At 40.2% G+C, this 20,030-nt stretch overlaps 1 long non-coding RNA gene across 1 annotated transcript; it reads right to left on the bottom strand.

Annotated features, from left to right (window-relative positions):
• Window positions 1-339: 339 nt before the first annotated feature.
• Window positions 340-8,211, bottom strand: LOC119800185. The gene is made up of 3 exons (XR_005282989.1): window positions 8,059-8,211; window positions 7,481-7,664; window positions 340-990 (listed from the first exon to the last, which is right to left on the bottom strand). It is a non-coding gene; the product is annotated as an uncharacterized LOC119800185 (long non-coding RNA).
• Window positions 8,212-20,030: the final 11,819 nt, after the last annotated feature.

Genomic DNA, 20,030 nt, shown 5'->3' with positions numbered 1-20,030 from the left:
AACACATTTCCTTCATTGCCTAAGAAGGTTTGGTTTGGATTTTCTGTTTCTTATGCCTGGAACATCGTATGGAAGGTATTCCCAGCTCCCACGCAAGCCACCTTTCCCCTCGTGGAAGGTCTGCTAGTGTTTGGCTATCGCCCTCCTGCTGAATCCACAGCGCTTTGCCCTTCTTACCATCTATTTGCACAGTCTCCACGTACCGCTTGGCTATGTCTGCACTGAAGTATACGCAGCTATATATGCCTTCACGCAGATGGGGAAGTCCTGTTTTCCAAAACAAATTATCCATACATTCCAAGTGGAATTTCTTCTCATCAGATACCATGCTCTGCACCTTTTGGCCGATGCTTTGCTTTGGCATCATGTGCATTTCCTGCGGTTCACACCACGGTTCCTGTTGAGCAGCAAGGCTGCAGCCATCATCCACCTGTTATGTCCCAGTTGTCACGCTATCTTGACATCTTCCTTAATTCCTCTCAAGGATCACACCTCCTCCTACATACTCATGACATCACCATGCTTATGACACCGTAGCTGTCATCTAGTGTATCTCTTCTCTCTCTGGTAGACTTTAGGGAGAGAGTACATTTTTCCATCTTTGTTTACCCAGCATGTTATCAGACACAGTAGAATCCCAACAGACCTCATTAAGCACAACAATACGTTCGCACGTTTCTGCTTTTTTAATTGGTACTGAAATGGGTGTGATACAATAATTCATTCTTTGTGCAACAGTTACAAATGAATATAGCTGGCCAAGTGGTAAAATTGCCTTTAGATACTTTCCTCATGCACACGTAGAAAAATCATATCAGTTCAAGTATAATCTTATCGGAAAAAAAAATTTCGTTTAGTTTTAGTGCTCATAAATGGTCATTTCTGTAGGCCATAGTGGTGTATTCTTGTAATACCGTCATCACTTTGAGTTCAGGGTCTATGTGGACTACACAACAAGTTCCAGGACCTCCAGGACTAAATAGAGACACCCTGTCTCAAACAAAACAAAACAACGGTTAACATTGCTGGGTGACCTCCTATACCACCACCACCTGCCTCACTATGAGCAAACAAATTTTATCAAAGAATCTGTACATGAGGTTGAAGAGTAACGGTGTTAGTGAATTCTGTTAGAGCATCCTGGGCCTTGGATAAATATTGAATTAACCTGCTATACTAACTGCATTACCAAACACTTTTAACAGATTTGCCCTCGCAGATAAAATGCACTGAAAGGAGCTAAAGGTACAGCCTTCTGTATGTCTTCCTCCAGCCCAGACTTCTTGATTTGTCGTGGATTTGTTATCAATACAAATCTCGGTCATCAGGTTTTTTGGTCTTCAAGGAGGTTTCCATTTGTACTTGTGTAGATATTCTAAAACACTTCTCTATTTTAAATGTCCCATTATCAACAACGTTATGCTCAGTCAATTCCCATTGGTGAAAATCCAGGAGCAACTTCAATGGTCTTTAATTTTGTTCCAAGTTGGTGATTAAACTTATCAATCTACTTTCTTAAATCCAAAAGGGTGTTTTTTCTGGCTATAGAAATATTATCATAAACATCAAACTATGCACTAATTTATCATTTCAGGGTAATTAAGAAAGAAAAGAGGGGCTGGAGAGATGATTTCCTGCTGGTTCACAGCCTTTGGCAACCCCAGTTCTGGGGATCAGACACTGTATGCTATATTCTGTGGGCATTGCACACACATGATGTACTTACATACATTCAGACAAAACACTCAGAGACATAAAATAAAAATAAGATAAATTTTAAAAAGTAAAAAGAATTCCACCCCTATGAAAATTATAAAAATTTTAGAAGAATTTATATGCATGCTAATAACTTTTCAGAAGCAGATATAAATACATACCATACTGCTCAAGATGCATTCATTGTTCTATCAGTCTAAGCAACACTTAGAGGGCTGATCACAATAATTATTTTCATATTACACTTTAGCTTTTCTAAACACAAATGTCCATTTATTTCCAGATGATTTCTATGTGTGATAATGATTAAAAAACATTAAGCGAAAGCATCAATTTTTTAATGTGTATATTTGTGCTTGCATGTTTTTATGTGCATTCAGGAGCCCCTGGAAGCCAGAAGAGGACATCTAGTCACCTGGAACTGGAATCACAGGTGGTTGGAAGCTACTGTGTGATGCTGGGAACTGAACCCAGGTCCTCCTCAAGAAAAACAAACACACTTAACAGCCGAGCCATCTCTCTAGCCACAAGTATCCTTGTTGAAACACAAACATGTTTTTAGTAGCATTGCTGGTAGTTATTTTTTTCTTCATGTTGTGATCTTCCATGAAAATCCATCATAAATATTTTTCCAAAAAATGATTAAAATGTAGTCTCAGTCAGTCCAGAGCTCACTGAGTTGTAAGAATGAAAAACTTCTATGAGAGCCTAGAAATGCATGTGGCTAACTGAATGTGGTAAATAAACCAAGATGCTGGTCTTCCCAGACTATGTTTTTTTTAAAAAAAGGTTGGATACCATATTCTCACTTGATCAATTTCCAAACATTCAGAATTATTATTTATAGAAAACTGGCCATGCATTGAGAAATAACTGTGTAACCAACATTTTTGCAAATCATGTTTTGATGAGAACTTTCTCCAGCAAATACTTTTCCTGTTATGAAACATCTTGAAGTTTGCTCAGATAAGCCGTAATTATGGGAGACTTCGCAATCATGCATGCAAGTGTAGTGTGAGCCACTCTGGCCTTGGATCGCAGTCACAGGAGAATTCAGCAATGTCCGAGGCCAAGAGGTCCAACATCCACTAACATAGAGCCAATAGAATTGTACTGACCAGTAGGCCTCAACAGAAGTAAAGTTAATTTGCTCACAATTTTAACTAATTTGTTTTTATGCAGTTTTTATTTACATTTTTATTTAAACTATAGTATTTGTCTGAAAACAGAATAATTTGTTAGTTTAGTAAGTGAGACATTAGACATTTTTCTACTGGAATACAAAGTTGGGGCTCATTTTACAATGTGGGATTTCACTGTGTATGCTGTGAATATATTTTATGACCACTGGTTAATAAAGAATCTTCTTTGGGCTCATAGCAGGGCACAATATAGCCAGGTGGGAAAATCTGATATATATATATATATATATATATATATATATATAGAGAGAGAGAGAGAGAGAGAGAGAGAGAGAGAGAGAGAGAATAGGCGGAGTCAGACAGACGCCATGTAGCCAGCTGAAGGAGATAGATACCAGGGAACCTTACCAGTAAACCATGAACTTTGTGGTAAAATATAAAACAATAGGCATGGGTTAATTTAAGATGTAAGAGTTAATTAATAAGAAGTCAGAACTAAGAGGCCAAGTAGTGTTGTAATTAATACAGTTTCTGTGTGTTTATTTTGGGCCTGGGCAGTGGGGGAAATGAACGAGCAGCCTCCGCCTGCAATTTTACATTGCTGTTTGATGTAAACACTTCACATTCACAAAATGTATTTTTAGGTGTCTCTCTATACTAGGTACCAGTGATGTCAGTAGAGATGGCCGTATTACCTAGGAATTTGCTTTCTCTCTGATGTTTACAGTAATTTATTCTAGTGTTTGTCAGGCAAGAGACAGCCAAGGATCCCAATAGAATTTGTACATTTGCTGATATTTTCTTTGAGCTGTTTTGAAAAAGCTATAGCAAGTGAATATCCATTCCCAATCTAATAATGATAGATTAAGAAATCCTTCCTCATATCCCTTTCTCTCATCTCCTAGTGCTCTTAAGTGGTGTGAAGTCTGTAATAAGAGGCTGTAGACACGGTGGAGGCCTCTGAAACTATGGAAATGGTGTGTGATACTGCCTTGTAAAACAACCAGTTGGTCAGTAAATAGCATAGTGAGTAAATATAAACATTTCTAACTCCATCATCAACTGTTTGGCACTGTGACCTTTTTGGGCAGGTTGTACATGGTGAGTCTACAGGCTCTGTGTGGTTGAGGGCCCTAGAAACTTGGGCTGATGCAGAGAATAGTGGGCAAGGGCAGAAGGGGTCAAATAATCATCTTGGAATTTTTAATTCAGAATGGGAATGGTGCTAACATTGGTCAGATAATGACTATGACCTTCTGAGTTCTCTGTAGGTCACTTGGATGCTCTAATAAGCACTAATATGTGCTGGGTGGTTACAGTGACCAGTGATTAAGGAAGCATTTTTAGAGTACAGAGGCTTTTATATATACTTGCTGATAATGGATCCTTTAAAAAAACAATCATAAAGCAGTTATGAGGCTTCCAGAAAAAGAAAATAACAATCTTAAGGACTTCCTCTTCCAAGGTTGTTCTAATAGTTGTCTTCCCTTCCCCAGCTCCTGCTTAAGGAGATTGGAAACATCTTTTCTTCTGTGGTTGCTTTAGTTGGGGCTACTATTGCTGTGAAGAGGCATCATGACCATGGCAACTCTTATAAATAAAAGCATTTCATTGAGATAGTTTGCTTACACTTTCAGAGTTTTAGTCCGTTATCATCAGGATGGGGAGCATGGCGGCATATCACATCAACATCACAAGATAAGATGCTGTGGCACTGGAACTGAGAGTACTACATCTTGACTCAGAGACAAGAGGAAGTCGACTGAGTGTCACAGACTGAAGCTTGAGAAAAGAGGCCTCAAAGCCTGTGCCCACAGTGACACACTCCCTCCAACAAGGTTTCACCTCCCATCGTGCTACACTCTCTGGAGGCCTGTTCTTTTAAACCACCACAATTCCACTCTCTGCACCCCAAAGGCTTATGGTCATATCATAATACAAACATTCCATTCAATGCAACTTCAAAAGTCCCTGTAGACTCTAACAGTCTCAAACTCATTTCAAAATCAAAATTTTAAAGCCTTTTCTGAGATACATGATAATCTCTTAACTGAAATCACCTGTAAAAACCAAAACAAAACAACAGATCACAGTCTTCCCACATGTAATATAATACACTTCACCATTCCAAAACTCAGGGAAGGGAGCAGAGCAAGGAAATGCTGGACCACAGCAAGACTGAAGACCAGCTAAACAAACTCCAAACGTTGCATGTCCACATCTGATGTCAAAACACGCTTCAGGTCTTCAATTCTGTCCAGATTTGTTTGTTGCAACACACGTATTTCTCCTGGGCTGGCTCCCTGTTAGCAGCTCTTCTCAGCAGGTCTCCCACAGCTCTGTCATCTCTAGCATCTCAGGGCTTCTGAGATAATCCAGGCCTAAATTCAGAGTTTCACGCCACGGCCTCTCTACTAGGCCTGCATTCAGGGACATCCCTGACACATGCCTGGCCTTAGCAGCTTTCTTTAGGCACTGAGGCAATTTCCATAGCTCATTTCTTCTATCCTTAATTCTAAAGACAGAAACATGTGGCCAAAGCTGCCACATTCTGCTGCTTGCTGGGGCTGGAACATGACTCCCTTGTTAAATTACATCTTTATCAGCTTTCTGTTTTTCTTCATTGTCTAAGCTTGGCTGCCCCTGAACTTGCTCTGTGGACCAGGCTGGACACAAACTCAGAGACCTCCCAGCTTCTGCCTTCAAAGTGCTAGGATTAAAGGTGTGCACCACCACACCAGGCTCTAAATTTTTCCTTTAGTTCCTTTTCACAAGTTGGAAATTTACCTGGGTGGGATCTTGTCCTGAAGTCACCACTCCCTTTATTCCATTTCTTAATCTGTTTAACTCCTTGAACACATTATTTAGATTTATTTCACTTTCTGGTCCTCTTTTTCTCCTAAAAAATTTACTTTTTATAATTTACCCTGCTCAGCTTGCTCTTTTTAATTATAAATCTTCATTACAGTTACCACAAATACCCACACGACAGAGTCTATACTAGGCTATTTGGAGATATCTCTTGCCAACAGAATTAACTCTTCACTTTAGCCCCAGGCAGACTCTTTGGACAAGAGCAAAAGGCAGTTACTTCCTTCACCAAAATATCACAGCAATGATTTCTAGGCAACATTCTAAAATTCTTCTCTGAAACCTCTTGTGCCAGCTCCCAACATTTCAACTTGTTATCAGAACTATTGTCCTTCATGCTACTACTAGTATGACTCCATGAAGCAGTGCTTAACTCATTCTACTGCTTTCCCAACCCAAAGTACATCTTACTCTAAACAAAAGCATGGTTAGGTCTATCCACAGCAATACCCAAGTCCCTGGTGCCAACTGCTGTATTCGGGTTTTTATGGCTATAAAGAGACACCAAGAGCCGGGCGGTGGTGGCGCACGCCTTTAATCCCAGCACTCGGGAGGCAGAGGCAGGCGGATCTCTGTGAGTTCGAGGCCAACCTGGGCTACAAGAGCTAGTTCCAGGACAGGCTCCAAAAAGCTACAGAAGAAACCCTGTCTCGAAAAAAGAAAAAAAAAGAGAGAGAGAGAGACACCAAGGTTCATGGAACTCGTATAAATAAAACCATTTAATTGGGGTGACTCTTTTACAGTTTTGGTGTTCAGTCCATTGTTGTCAGGATGAGGAGCATGGCAGCATGTAGGCAGAGGTGGTGCTGGAGCTGAGAGTTCTACGTCTTAACTCAGAGGTAACAGAAAATTGACTGTCCCACTGAATGAAGCTTGAGAAAAGAGATCTCCAAGTCTGCCCCTCCAACAAGGCTGTACCTTCTAATAATGCTATTCCCTTTGGGAGCCACTTTCTTTCAAATCAGGACAGCAGTCTCATTTGAATCACTGGCAATTGTAATAAGCTTCACTTAAAAGTTTATGAGGCTCGAGTCCTCTTATTTAGCCCCTGGCCCCTTCTGATATGTATTCATGTTAGGAACAATGAAGACAACAGAATTTGACTTTCAGATGGTGGGACGAATAGCTGAGGTCTGGGCCGGAGTCTTCCTCATCGAGAGTACACACAGTAGCCCTGGAAGCTGTGCCAGTTTAGAACCAGGTTCCAAAGGGTATGTTCTCCAAAGGGTATGGAGGGTGCCTTCATAGAGACCAAATGTATATGGAGATGTAGATGTATGATTCAGGTCGAGAGCTACCATTAATTAACAAGTGCATGACATCCCCAGGTATGGTCTGGGACTTTAACTTCCCTCCAAACCTTTCATTCCTCTTTACAGTCTTTCTCCAGAAAGTGACTTTTGCTCTTTAGTTTATCTACATCCTACTTAAGTTACAAGAATTGTTAAAACATGCAATGTAACTCTGTGCCAGCTATGGCCCGCTTCTTCTGTTTATATAACAAGTCACTGAATAACCCTGACTGGGAAACACAGGCCCTGTCCTCTTTTCAGGTAAGGCTAGAGAAGCATAGAGAAGTAAAGACCTTAACTCTGGGTCATAGCCAAGGCCAGGAAATGACTGAGTTGAAATTTAACCACCAGTTTAGCTAAGACAAATCTGTGCTTTTAGTTTTTACTGTTTCCTCATTGATATACCAAACCAAAATAAAATGTATGAGCTGCCCAGAGAAGGTGGTCCCCAAACCTTACCTATTCTTGTGTTAGAATATTGATGTGAATGCTTTCTTTTAAAAAGGCAGAGTCCATTATTGCTCAAGGGCAAAGGCTGTTGGCTCAGGGATTTCCTAATCTGACTCCAATATCATGCCATCCATATACCCAGAAGATTTTAGATCACACCACAGAGATACTGGTTCCTTCATGTTTATTCCTTCTGTGTTTACAGAAATGAGAAAGTCAAACCAGCTCAGATGTCTATCAAGATTAATTGGCAATGATGAATGATAAATAGAAGGTGGGTGGAGGTCAGGGAATCAGGAAGGGGACCATGAGAATGGAAAAAGAGGCTTGAAAGATTGGAAGTGGGAGTCATAGACATAGTCATTGACCCGAGACACGAATACAGAAAGGAGAACATTGAAGTACTGGGAACAGAGTGTACAAGCAGGTGTGGGAGACGGGAGAGGAGAAGGGAAGGCTCAGCTGAAAGAAAGCGTGCATGAAAAGCCCATAATTAAACTTCCTCATTTGTTAATAAAACATAGAAAGACACCCTGTTCTCTCTCACTAGCAATGTGCCGGTGAACTAGCTGTAGCCCCTCACTGACCTTTGTTGCCTGGACTGGAACACGTAAAATTGAGAGCAGCCATCAGAAAAATTCTTATGATTGGATGAGACATCACAGAAAGACATCATCTTCCCAGTTCTGTGGACATGGGAACACTCACTGCATTCTGCTGGTGGTATCTGGGAGCCTATATGGCATGATTTAATCCCCAGAACTCTGTGGGAGAACATAGTGGGCACTTAGTAAATATTTAACAAACGACTGAGTGAAACTACGACCTAATTAATTTGCACAAGTTTGATTTGCCTCCGGGATGACTGGGGGCCAGAGATGTTGTATAATGTTTCCCTGTCCCCTGAAAGATGTGGGGATGACTCAGCAAGCCCTCATTCTGGCACCTGACAGTGACATGCTAAGCTGCTTGGGCATTGTCTGACTCTGACAGGATTCCAAGTCTGGCACATTTTATGATTTTTGGATCCTGACAAACATAAGCCAGGACAGTCCCACGGTGCTGAGAGTCATTGCAAAGTCATCATAGCTAGAAAAACAATATGGTTATGAAGTTATTAAAACTACTCATTGAAAGTAACATGACAATCTAATGACCAGAATTTGCTAAATGACTGCTCCTACTTTTAAAAAATTGTGTCTATAAAAAAGACTGAGTAAATAGTGCTGCTCTGTTGATGTGTCAGAGGGTCTGAGAGTGCATTTGAAGCCAGAAAAAAAGGGGTTGAGTGGAGGTGCTATGTTTTATGTACCTGATTTTAGATTTTATTATACACATTAGGGTATTCTATTTATTCTGTCAGTCATCTAGTAGCTATTATCACCTGCATACTAGGGACTAGATCCTGTTCCAGATGTTGCAAATGCACTTTGTTTGATACAAAACATATCAACTTCACAGCCACTAGCCAGGATGTGCCATAGATTCTTTATAACAGAACAACGTTACTTTGATATAATAGGAGTTTTCAGAAAACACAAGGAATTGGAATTTCCATCAGTCCAGTGAAATGCTTGACACAGGCTAACTTTATAGATAGAAAGAATTCCTGCTTGGGTCATTACCGAGTGATAAGACACCATGAACCCAGGCAACCTGTAGAAGTATGAGTTTATTGGGGTTTATAGTTTTTGAGGGTGAGTCCATGACCATCATGGCAGGGACTATGGCAACAGCCAGGAAAGCAGGTACAACACTGGAACGTACATCATTCTAAGCTTATAGGGACCATTGCCCATCAAATCATCACAGTGGATGCGGGTAGATCTAGGAGGAGCTGGGGAAAGGGATAAATATGATCAAAATACATTGCAAGAAATTCTAAAGGAACTGTTTTTAAGAAACTGTAATGAGTCTTCTATTATGATGATGGAATTTGTCTTTATTATGAAAGGACATTTCATAATAAAAGATGTAAAATATTTGGAGAGTTAAGTGGTAAGAGTTTGGCTAGGAATAAAGAAGTGTAGAAAATTTCAGAGGGTGAGTCCTACTAACAGCTTGTGTGGGGGGGGAGTTATTAAAAATGTTAGCTTAGAGGAACTAGCTGTCTTTAATCATGCCAGGTTTTACTGTCATGTTTCCCAAGGTATTATGACTGACTCATGCCATAAAAGTTTTTTAAATGACACATGGCATATTTTAGTAGTGGTATTAGCTAATTAAAGGATTTCAAATCATGGAACTTTGGGTTCTTGAATTTGCGTGTCAATTTCACAGTACGCTACATTAAGTATGATTTTTGATTGTCTCTTAGAGATCTGTGCGCTAAAAGCTCTCTCCCAAGAGTGGAACCCTAAGAGAGGAAGCAGTCTGAGGGAGGTCTTTGAGCTGTTGTGGAGCACGCTCTCTCTGAAGAGAGATAAAGGTAGCCCATGGGTGAACTCTTGTGGCTCTTCCATGCCTGCAAGCCATTAGCATGGAGCAACCTGGCTTTCCTGTCACTCCTTTCTAGTTCAAATGTGCTGCTTCTCCCACACGCACTCCCATCTGCCGAGGTGCCCTCTTTAGAGCCTTCATGGTGAAGTTCAGATGCAGAGCATCCCAGACAATAACTGTGGGGATCTGAATGAGAATGGCATCCATAGGCTCATATATTTGAATACTTGGTCCCCAGTTACTGAAACTCTTTGGAAGACTTTGAGGTTTTCTAAAGCCCTCTCCATGTCTAATTAGCTCTTGGCCGCATGCTTGTGAATAAGACGCGAACTCTCAACTAGTGCCCTGGCACCGTGCCCATGTTTTCAGATTAAAAAACAAAAATGACTTTTCTCCTTCGAAAAAATGCTCCTTTCCTCATGAATATTCATGTGTGAAAATGAACTCGGGGTTTGCAAACCTTTTACTGTGGAACTCCCTAGCAGGATTTCTGTAAAAAATTATTGGTTCCCCCAAACACACATTTGGAAGAAAATGTTTGCCAAACTGATTCTATAATTTATTTGCCATGCATAGAAGAATTACAGTCAGTGGCAGTGTGGTAAGAAAAAAAAAGATGAAAAACAGATTTATCGTCTGCTTTTGTAAGGTCAGCAACAGGACCCCCCAAATGCATCTTAGATTAACAACTTCCTTCCCTCCACAGTGTTCAGATCTGCCTCCTATCCTTCCCGGTGCAGAGAACACAGGGATGCCTGCGCCTTTTGCTTGATGGTGATAACACATGCACCTTCCTGACCTCATGTGTCTGTCTTTAGACAAGGAAGGAACGGTCTTCACTCAACATCCCCCATTCAGCATCTTCCAGGGTCCCCCTCTTCCATTTCTAGCCTTTGTTCAGGGCACTGACTTGGTGAGCAATGAGTTTGCTCTGATTTGGGAACAGGGATTAAATTCACAGACTTCCAACTTCCACAGGTGCAAAAGAGTGAAACATCTTCTCTTTAGTACTGCAGCCGTGCAGCTCAACAGGGCTGCTAATTTCTGGTGCAGCTTTTCATGCCTCTTAAAAATTTTTATGTATAACATACACCCATGTATACTGATTTATCCACTCTTATATCCATAATATATTTCCTCACTGTTTTCTCTTGTTGCACCATGTTCATACGAAAATATTTTCTACACTGTCTTTAAAAACCTTCAGTATTCTTTTCTATTAATTCCCTTCTTCCTTTCTCCCATTTTTGTCTTTTGTTCCCTTCCTTTCTCTCTCTCCTTCACTCCTGTCTTTGCCCCTCCTTTCCCATCTTTGCACTACCCTCTCTTTTTCCTTTTTTGTTGTTCCAGGATCAAACTCACTGCCAATGCCAACACACAGTAGGTGCACTCTGCAGGTGGCCTATCACTTCCCCATGTGTGCAAAGTATTCCGTTAAGCAAAGGTTCTGTAACTTACTTAATGACTGCACTATCAAAAAATAATACTGCTTCCAATATTTTCCTAATGCGAAGACTTTCATAGAGAAATATCTTGTCACATATATCGTTTCCCGTGTTAAAGTACAGACTTTTAGTAGGAATTCATGCAGTGGACTTAATGAGCTTAAGAGTATGTGTTTTTTCATAGGAATTATGAAATTTACCTCCAGAAATACGCATCCCCATCAAAAATATATACATTTGCCTCTTTTAGTCCTACCCAAGGCAGCATTGAACCACACTTTTTGAAGTTTACAAATGTAATAGGTGGAAAACAATATCTTAATGTAGCTCATATTTGAAGTTTGTCTCTTACACAAACATTGTATTTCTTATTGTTTTTCTTTTTTTTTTATTTTTTTTTAATTTTAAAATCATTTGCTCTGTACGACAAGTTAGGAAAACCAGTGAAAAGCTTGGATTTTTAAAAATAAGTTTTGCTGCATTTTTTTCCACAATTACATGTATTTGTTTGTTTAGTTGCATGCAGTGTGTGTGTGTGTGTGTGTGTGTGTGTGTGTGTTTGCGCTTGTGCTTGGGGGGAGTATACAATGCATGGTGAAAGTACACCATTCCACAGCCTATGTGTGACAGTGGCTGTCCTGGGGAGCAGACTCAGTTTTTCAAGCTTGGAAGAAAGTGCCTTTACTCCCTGAGCTGTCTCACTGCCCCAAACCTTTGTATTTTGAAGACTTTTCTCATGTTGTCATAGAGTATCACAGTCATAACCTGAGTGATTGTAGCCTGGTCCTGTTCTACATGGGTTCTAGCTGGCCTCCCTCCTTCAACCGACCTTTGAAGGTTCACATGTCTTATTGTTTTTCAAAGTTAATAAAGAATATTTTCTTTTATTTTTGTGGTGTGTATAAGGATTACCTCAAGGTCAGTATTTCAGCGTTCTCAGCGTAGACTCTGCCCTTGAAGTATAATTCCAGCTTAATTTTTTAAACTTATAAAATGCTTATTGAGATCATTTAAGAATATCTTGCACATTTTCCTTGCCTTCTATGGCTTGCCTCAAAGTTACTCATCGTTTTTACTCTAGCAGACACTAACTTTGTGCTGTAGTGCCTTGACTTCTTTGAGGGGTAGTGGTGAATGGGCTCCTTTTGCTATGAGAGAGATGATGTTCTGAACACTTACTGCATTGCTCTGGCTAATTTCTTTTTGCTGATATTTCTTATACAGGTAACATCTCTTTGGTTTAAGATCTGTTTCCTTATTAATATATTAAGATTTTAAAAAAAAGCCTGTAAGATGTTCTTAAAGGCTTCCAAATAAATACAGTCGCTCCCATTGATCCATAGACTTCCACACTTCAGGTAGACGCAAATGTATGTTAGCTATCAAATCTTCAGAGACTGTAAATTCTGTCATGTTTACATTTTCCTGATGAAGCAACCAAGGTTACCAGTAGTTTTGAAAGTGAAGAGCTAAAGTTCAGTGTTCCAATGTCCATGTTAACTTTCCTTCCTTTAGAAGAAAGGGCACGCATGTTGTCCTTGTGTTGTGATAGTTGTTTGCATATGGTCCAAAGACTGTTCCCTCTAGGTATGTTTGGCTTTCCAGATGTGGGCTAGGGTCTAAGGTTATGTTCCTGTGACCTCTGGGAGCACAGAGCACAGCTCACATCACCTGACACCCAGTGTGCTTCTGAAGTCAGAAACTCGGGGATCTTCATGTGCACTGAAGTCACTAGAATGCCAGGTCAGCAGTTATCGGAGCAATAAATGTCTGCTTCATTACACTGTGAACGCTCCTGCTCCCCAAGGACACCTTTTCTCACAGGGTTTTATGGGAAGCACGGGACAAGCAGTCTCTTCTGTTTCAGAGTGAGCTCGGGAATTTCAAAGGGCTTGGCAACTGTGGCACCACACACAGGTGGCTGATTTATCATTTCCTCCCCAGCTCAGCCAGACCTGAAGCTTTTGTACTGTTGCTTCGTCACAAGGCACGGTGTTCCTTCTTGACCACCCTTAGTGCTTAGTGTCCTAAGAATACAAATGTCCAAGGCCCTGAAACATCTTTGTGTTTTGCTGAGATAAATTCTCTTTCTTTTTCTTTCTGTGTAACAAACAGGCTTCGATGTATTCTAACACAATCAATTTTCCCTCCTACATGCTAACATCAAGTGATGTTAATGAGAACCATATGCTCTCCCATGAATGATTCTGCTTTCTCTCTCTCTCTCTCCCTCCCTCCCTCCTCTCTCTCTCTCTCTCTCTCTCTCCCTCCCTCCCTCCCTCTTTCTTTCTTTCTTTCTTTCTTTCTTTCTTTCTTTCTTTCTTTCTTTCTTTTGTTTGTGGAGTAGTGGTGGTAGTGTGTGTGTGTGTGTGTGTGGATAGAGGTTGATACTGGAAGGTCATTTTCAATTCTCCACTTTATAAATTTTCAATAAAAAGTGTCTGTGCATGTGTGTGGTGTGCAAGTGTGAGCACATATTGTGTAGAAGGGACAACTAGCAAGCATGGATTTTCTCCTGTCGTGTGTGCTCTGGGGATTACACTCAAGTCCTCTGCTCGGCTGCAAATATCTTTATGCAGTGAGCCATCTCATGCTTTGTTTATATAGATAGAGTCTAGAGTCTCTCACTGAACCTGGATCTCATGTTTTGACTAGGCTTACTGGCCAGGAAGTATGGATCCTCCTACCTCCATTCTCTTGCAATGGGGTCACAGTGGGAGATGCCATAAGCAACTTTTGAATTGGGATCCATACTCAGGTGCTTGTGTTTACCCAGCAAACCCTTGACCTTCTAAGCTGAAGGCTCTGTCTTGAGGTTTTTTAGGCTAAGGAATGAAGGGTTAGGAGTGTTCCTGGCTTCTTCCCGAAGCAGTCTTCCGTGGCTGGCTGGACAGCTTTTGTAGACAGGTCTATTTAGAAAATGTGTCAAGAGGTAAGGAGCACTTGAATCACAAAGCCAGGTCATTCCATAAAGTCCCGGGAGGTCACTCTTCAAGTATTGGAAAGGTTAATTCGGTGGGAGGTGCTTGCTATGTATCTGCTGTGAAACTTTCTGTAGCATATTATTCTCATTCAATGTGTGTGTGTGTGTGTGTGTGTGTGTGTGTGTTTCTCCAGGAGTTCGGTTTTAAAAATGCAAATAATTTAACTTCCACTCTCAAAATGTCAAGACGCTCATTTTTTAAAGGGAATGGTAATGGATTGAGAGTTTTCTCTTTTCAACTCAAATCACCTGTGTTGACTGAGTACCAATGGCTTTTAGGTTTCTGGGTCATTTGAAAACTCCAACATTCAAGCTTGTGATAACTAAACCTTGTAAAAAGGAAAAAAAAGAAGGCAGTGAGCAGAGGTCTCTGGAGAAATTTGTCTTTCCCCAAAGAGCTGAACAAATCAAGACACTTGCTTTTGAATAGGACCCAGATTTCTTTCCTTCCCTTTTTTCCTCCTTCTTCTCCCCCACCTCCACCTCTGGGAAGAGTAACAAATCACCAGTACTTGACTTCCGTGGGATGGAAGCTGGCCAAGCAGTCTGAGAGCTAGTATACAGTCTCTACCAGGTTGTTCCAGCTCAGCACTTTTGGCAGACTGCATTGTCTGGTTACTGATGGTAAAAAGCCACAGTTTGTCAAATCTCTAGAAGTAACAGTTTTAACTGGTCTAGATTTCATGATTTTCCCTTACTAAATTTACTATAGCCCCTGGATTTACCTTGAAAGAGGCAAAACAAAGCACCTTCCTGGTATTAAAAACCACCCAAAGATATTAGGAAATTGAAAAGGTGTCATGGCTCTGCAATGTGATTTATGAATGTTTAGTACAGTTTGGTTTCGCAAAGTATGAGATGTGATTAGAAGGTAATGACATCGGCTTTTGTATGCGGCGTGAGAAATCGGGTTCATTCCTTTATCTTTAGGTAGTTTGACATGCACAGTTTCAAAAATGGGAGCAAGTTGCCCATTGAGTGGCATTGTTACAGTTGGCATTTGATGGTTTATATAAAGGAAAAGGCACTAGTAGTAATTATTTTTTGTGCCAGAGATATTTGGGACAGTCACATGAGATAAACAAATTGATTTGAATGGATTTTTCATATCTTAAAATACATAGTTTCAAGAAAACCTATTATGCTGACATATGATTTATTCACCAGCCTTTCCCCTCCCCACTACCTTTTGTTACCTCTCATATTGGCTTCACGCAGGAAGTAAGTTGAAAGGGCTTTCTTCTGAGAAAGGATTTTGTTTTTAAGAGGTACTAAATGCTAGCTCATGTGCCTGGCCCTTTAAGGTTTTGTTCACTCTAAGACAGCAGTCTCAACCTGTGGGTCATGACCCCTTTGGCAAACCTCTACCTCTAAAATATTTGCATTATGATTCATAACTGTTGCAAAATTATAGTTATGAAGCAGAAATGAAAATAATGTTATGGTTGGGGCTGCCACAACATGAGGAACTATATTACAGGGCCGCAATGTTAGGAAGGTTGAAAAACCTCTGCTATAAGAGGTCAAATCACACAGTACAAAGAAATAGGGCCACACACTCCTGCATTTATTCCTCTACTCTGTCTCTGTCTCTGTCTCTTTCTCTCATTTCTCTCTCTCTCTTTCTCAGAGTTAAAAAGCTGTGGTTTCACAGCTTTTACTTTATGTTCCTATGCTCTGACTCCTCCCAGTCTTTGTCACATGGGCTCTGTTGAGTTAAACCCTCTGGAACGCCACTCCCCACCACCCCTGAAAGGATAGAGAGGTCAGACATTCCTCTTTGTTTGGAAGAGTCCTCTCAAGATAATTTCTCTTTTCATCCCTCCTGTCCATTATCCTGTCCATGGCCCACCCATGCTAGTAGCTCCCTGTCTTATTTTTACTTTAAGGTATTCACCTTGTTGAAACTCATCTCTAGGCTTCCAGGGGGCATTTCTCTTGAAGACCCCTCGTATTGTTTTCCATATTATTTACTGTGTCTTTCTAATGCTCTCCCACTTCAATCAACAGTAATGGATCCCATGGTCTAGAAGCCCTAATTTTGCACCATCTCTTTCCTTGAACCAACACATCTACTCTATCTATCTATCTATCTATCTATCTACTCTATCTATCTATCTATCTATCTATCTATCTATCTATCTATCTATCTATCTATCTATCTATCAAGTTGTGGAAGAATGGAGCATCGTGTGCCTAGCTCTTGCTTCCTCTCCTACCTTCCATCCCTTTCTCAACAGACCCTCAGAGGGGGCTCTTCTCACTCTGCTCTGACCCAGCTCTCAGGAAGAAAGTGCTGATGCTCATGAGTTCACCTTTAGTTCATACTTCATCAGGCATGTATGTATGTGCTCTTTAACTTTGACTTCTCATCTTTCATGGTGGCCTTTTAGAGAGAGCGACTTTAAGTGGATAGCGATCTTTGCTTAGCTATGTGTTCGTGGACAGGTGTTCGTATACCAGTTCTTCTCGGTTTATGATGGATAATGTCTCCTAAATTGCATTTGCAACCCCTAGCCCAGTTGAACATCATTGCTCAGCCTGTTCTACCTTAAAGAACACTTACACTGGCCCACATTAGCTGAGCAAAAAGTCATTTAGTAGAAGGCTATGCTATAAAAAGTTGAGTATCAAGTAATTTATTGCATGTGGTACAGAAGCAAAAGACACAGTGATTCATTAAGAGAGGTTTTTACATTATTTTAAAGTTAAAACTCTCTAGTTAAAAGTCATAAGTCAGGGAATGTCTAAATATGTTTGTTGCGAGGAAAATGCTTCAGTTTTATTTCCTTAAGGAGGCATAATTGATGGAGTTGGGACAACCTGGGAAAGGAGAGAAGGGAAGGTAAAGGAAGAGGGGTTAAAAGAAACACAGTGATGGTAATGCATCCTTTTGAACCCACACACTAATAAAGCTGTTTTGAAGGCTGGGAGTGGGAAAACAAAGTTTTGTTTGTAGAGAAGAATATTCATGACTCAGGAATTATAGTGAAGGGAACACATCTGAAATTAATTGGAAAGATCTTCATTATTTCCTGATTTGTTAATGGATACTGTCTTAGTCAGCTTGTGCTGATGGCACCAAATGCCTGAGACTGATTAAATTATAAAGAACATAAATTTACTTGCTCACTATTCTAGAGACCGAGAAGTCAAAGATCAATACACTGGCAGGTTCTGTTGCTTGACGAGGGCTGCATCTTCCCATGGGAGCTGGGGTTGTGGCGGTTGGGAGGGGAATGTCATGACCTCAGGAAATAGCAGTCCAAAGAGCAAGCCAGGCATACTTCTTTTTAAACACTTGCACAAGGCACCTCATTTCAATCACAGAAACTGAAACCTTCAGGACTGAATTTCCTTTTTATCAATCTCACACCCTACTATTATCTAATATTATGCTTTCTTTTGTTTAAGTATATTTTTATCCAGCACTAACAAGACAAACTAATAAAGCTCACAAGCACAAATCTTATTTGTGATGCTGACTACTTTGAAAATAAGGACCTTGAATTAATTTCTATGTTTTATGTCTCAACTTGCAAGCAATCTGAAGGTTGAATATTTGAAAAGAATATCAAAATTGTACATGTATGCAACTTAATTTCCTTCTTATTCCTTCATTTTTTCCTTTAAAATATTTTATAACCATCTTTATGTTGCTAGACATTTTATCATATGTTTAGAGTTTTCCTAACCAAACACATTAATTAGACAAACTATTTGTTGAAGACACGTGTAATTCAGTATCCAAATTCATTGTGTCCAACACTTTGGTTTGTAAGACACATCTTCAAACCATAGTAAATGTGAAGTCTCTGTTAAATCCCAAGGATAAAAGCAGATTTAATTTTTGCTAATTTTAATAGAAAATTAAAATTTTGGTTTGGAGAATCTTTGAAATAACCTGAAAATCAGACATTTAGGAATTCTCTTGACTCCAGAGCCTGGCTGGAAAAGGATACAAGAGTCCACAAAGAGTTTCTGAGTTGAGGCCGGAAACTGTACCTCTCTGATCCCTGTCTAGCATGAAAGGGTTCTGTCTTGTGCTTCAGACACTCACTGGTGATGGAGGAGGGTCATCTGCCTATGTGTTACTTTCATTGGTTAATAAAGAAACTGCCTTGGCCCTTTAATAGGACAGAAAATTAGGTAGGCGGAGTAGACAGAACAGAATTGTGGAAGAAAGCAGAGTCAGGCAGATACCTCAGGCATCGGAGATGGATGCAGGTTAAGATCTTCCCGGTAAGACACCACCACGTGATGCTACACAGATTACTAAATATGGGTTAAAACAAGATGTATTAGCCAATAAGAGGCTGAAACTAATGGGCCAGGCAGTGTTTAAATGAATACAGTTTCCGTGTAATTATTTTGGGTAAAGCTAGGTGGTGGGAAGCGGCCCTCTGTTGTTCCATCTACACACTGGGAAAAGAAAGCTCAGATGCAGTTTTCTTCTTCCAAACCCAGTCTTATTTGGTGAGTTGGATTGGTTTACTCAACACGACATGCCTGAGCTTGTTAATATCAATCTTGCTTTTTATTTTAGGAATGAAAAATCAGAAGGGGAAAACGTCATAAACTTAAAGAGGAATTTGTAACTGGCTGCTTCAAATATGACGTCCATATAACAAAGTTATGTCTAGCTCTTCTAATACATAATGGGACTGCCAAAAAAGAGTGCTTACTATTGTCTTAATTAGGTTTCTATTGATAGAACACCATGAGCAAAAGCAATTTGGGGAGAAAAGGGTTTATGTCATTTTACAACTACTCTCAGGTCACTGTAGCAGGCTTTCTCAGATTGCCAGCTCCCAAATCATGACAGGGAGACTTAATGTTAGTTATGAATGCTTGGCCTTAGTTTAGCCTTGTCCCACTAGCTCTTATAACTTGTTTTAACTTGTTTTCATTCATCAACATTTTGCCTTGGGGCTTTTTACCTTTCTTTCATTCAGCATGTCCTTCCTCCATGTCTGGCTGGCTGCTGCCTGGCTATCACCCGCCTTTCCCTCTCCATGTCTCCTCTTTCTCCCTTGTTCTCTCTCTCTCTCTCTCTCTCTCTCTCTCTCTCTCTCTCTCTCTCTCACCTATATTCCTCCTCCTACTTACTCTTTCTACCAGATAGCCCACCTATCCTTTATCTGCCTAGATTGGCTGTTCAGCTTTTTATTAGAACAATCAGGTACCTTAGGCAGGTAAGGTGAAATGGCACAACTTTACATAATTAAAAAATGCAGCATAAACAAAAGTAACACATCTTTACACAGTTAAACAAATGCAGCATAAAGACCTTTACAAAGTTTTAGAGTAATACGCCACAATAGGTCACAATTGAAGGGAGATCAGGATCTCAAGGAGGGAACTTCAAGGCAAGAAGTGAAACAGAAACTGTAGAGGAGCACTGCGTACCAGCTTGCTCTCCAAGACCTGTTCAGCTGTCTTATATAACTCAAGACTACACACCCAAGATGAACTGGGCCTTCTCACATCAGTCATTAATTTAGGAAATGCCTGTAGACTTATAGGACTATCTTTGAAAAAATTTTGAGATTATAATTTAGTTCCAACATTTCTCTCCCTTCCTTTTCCTCCCCCAAAACTTCCCTTATATATCTTCCAACTCTCCTTCAAATTCATGGCTCCTTTTCATTCACTGTTAATATATATATATATATATATATATATATATATA

This window comes from Arvicola amphibius, chromosome 13, assembly GCF_903992535.2.
Source record: "Arvicola amphibius chromosome 13, mArvAmp1.2, whole genome shotgun sequence".
Taxonomy (NCBI): Eukaryota; Metazoa; Chordata; class Mammalia; order Rodentia; family Cricetidae; genus Arvicola; species Arvicola amphibius.
Note: the sequence above shows the minus strand (reverse complement) of the source record. Positions and strands in the feature narration are given on the sequence as shown.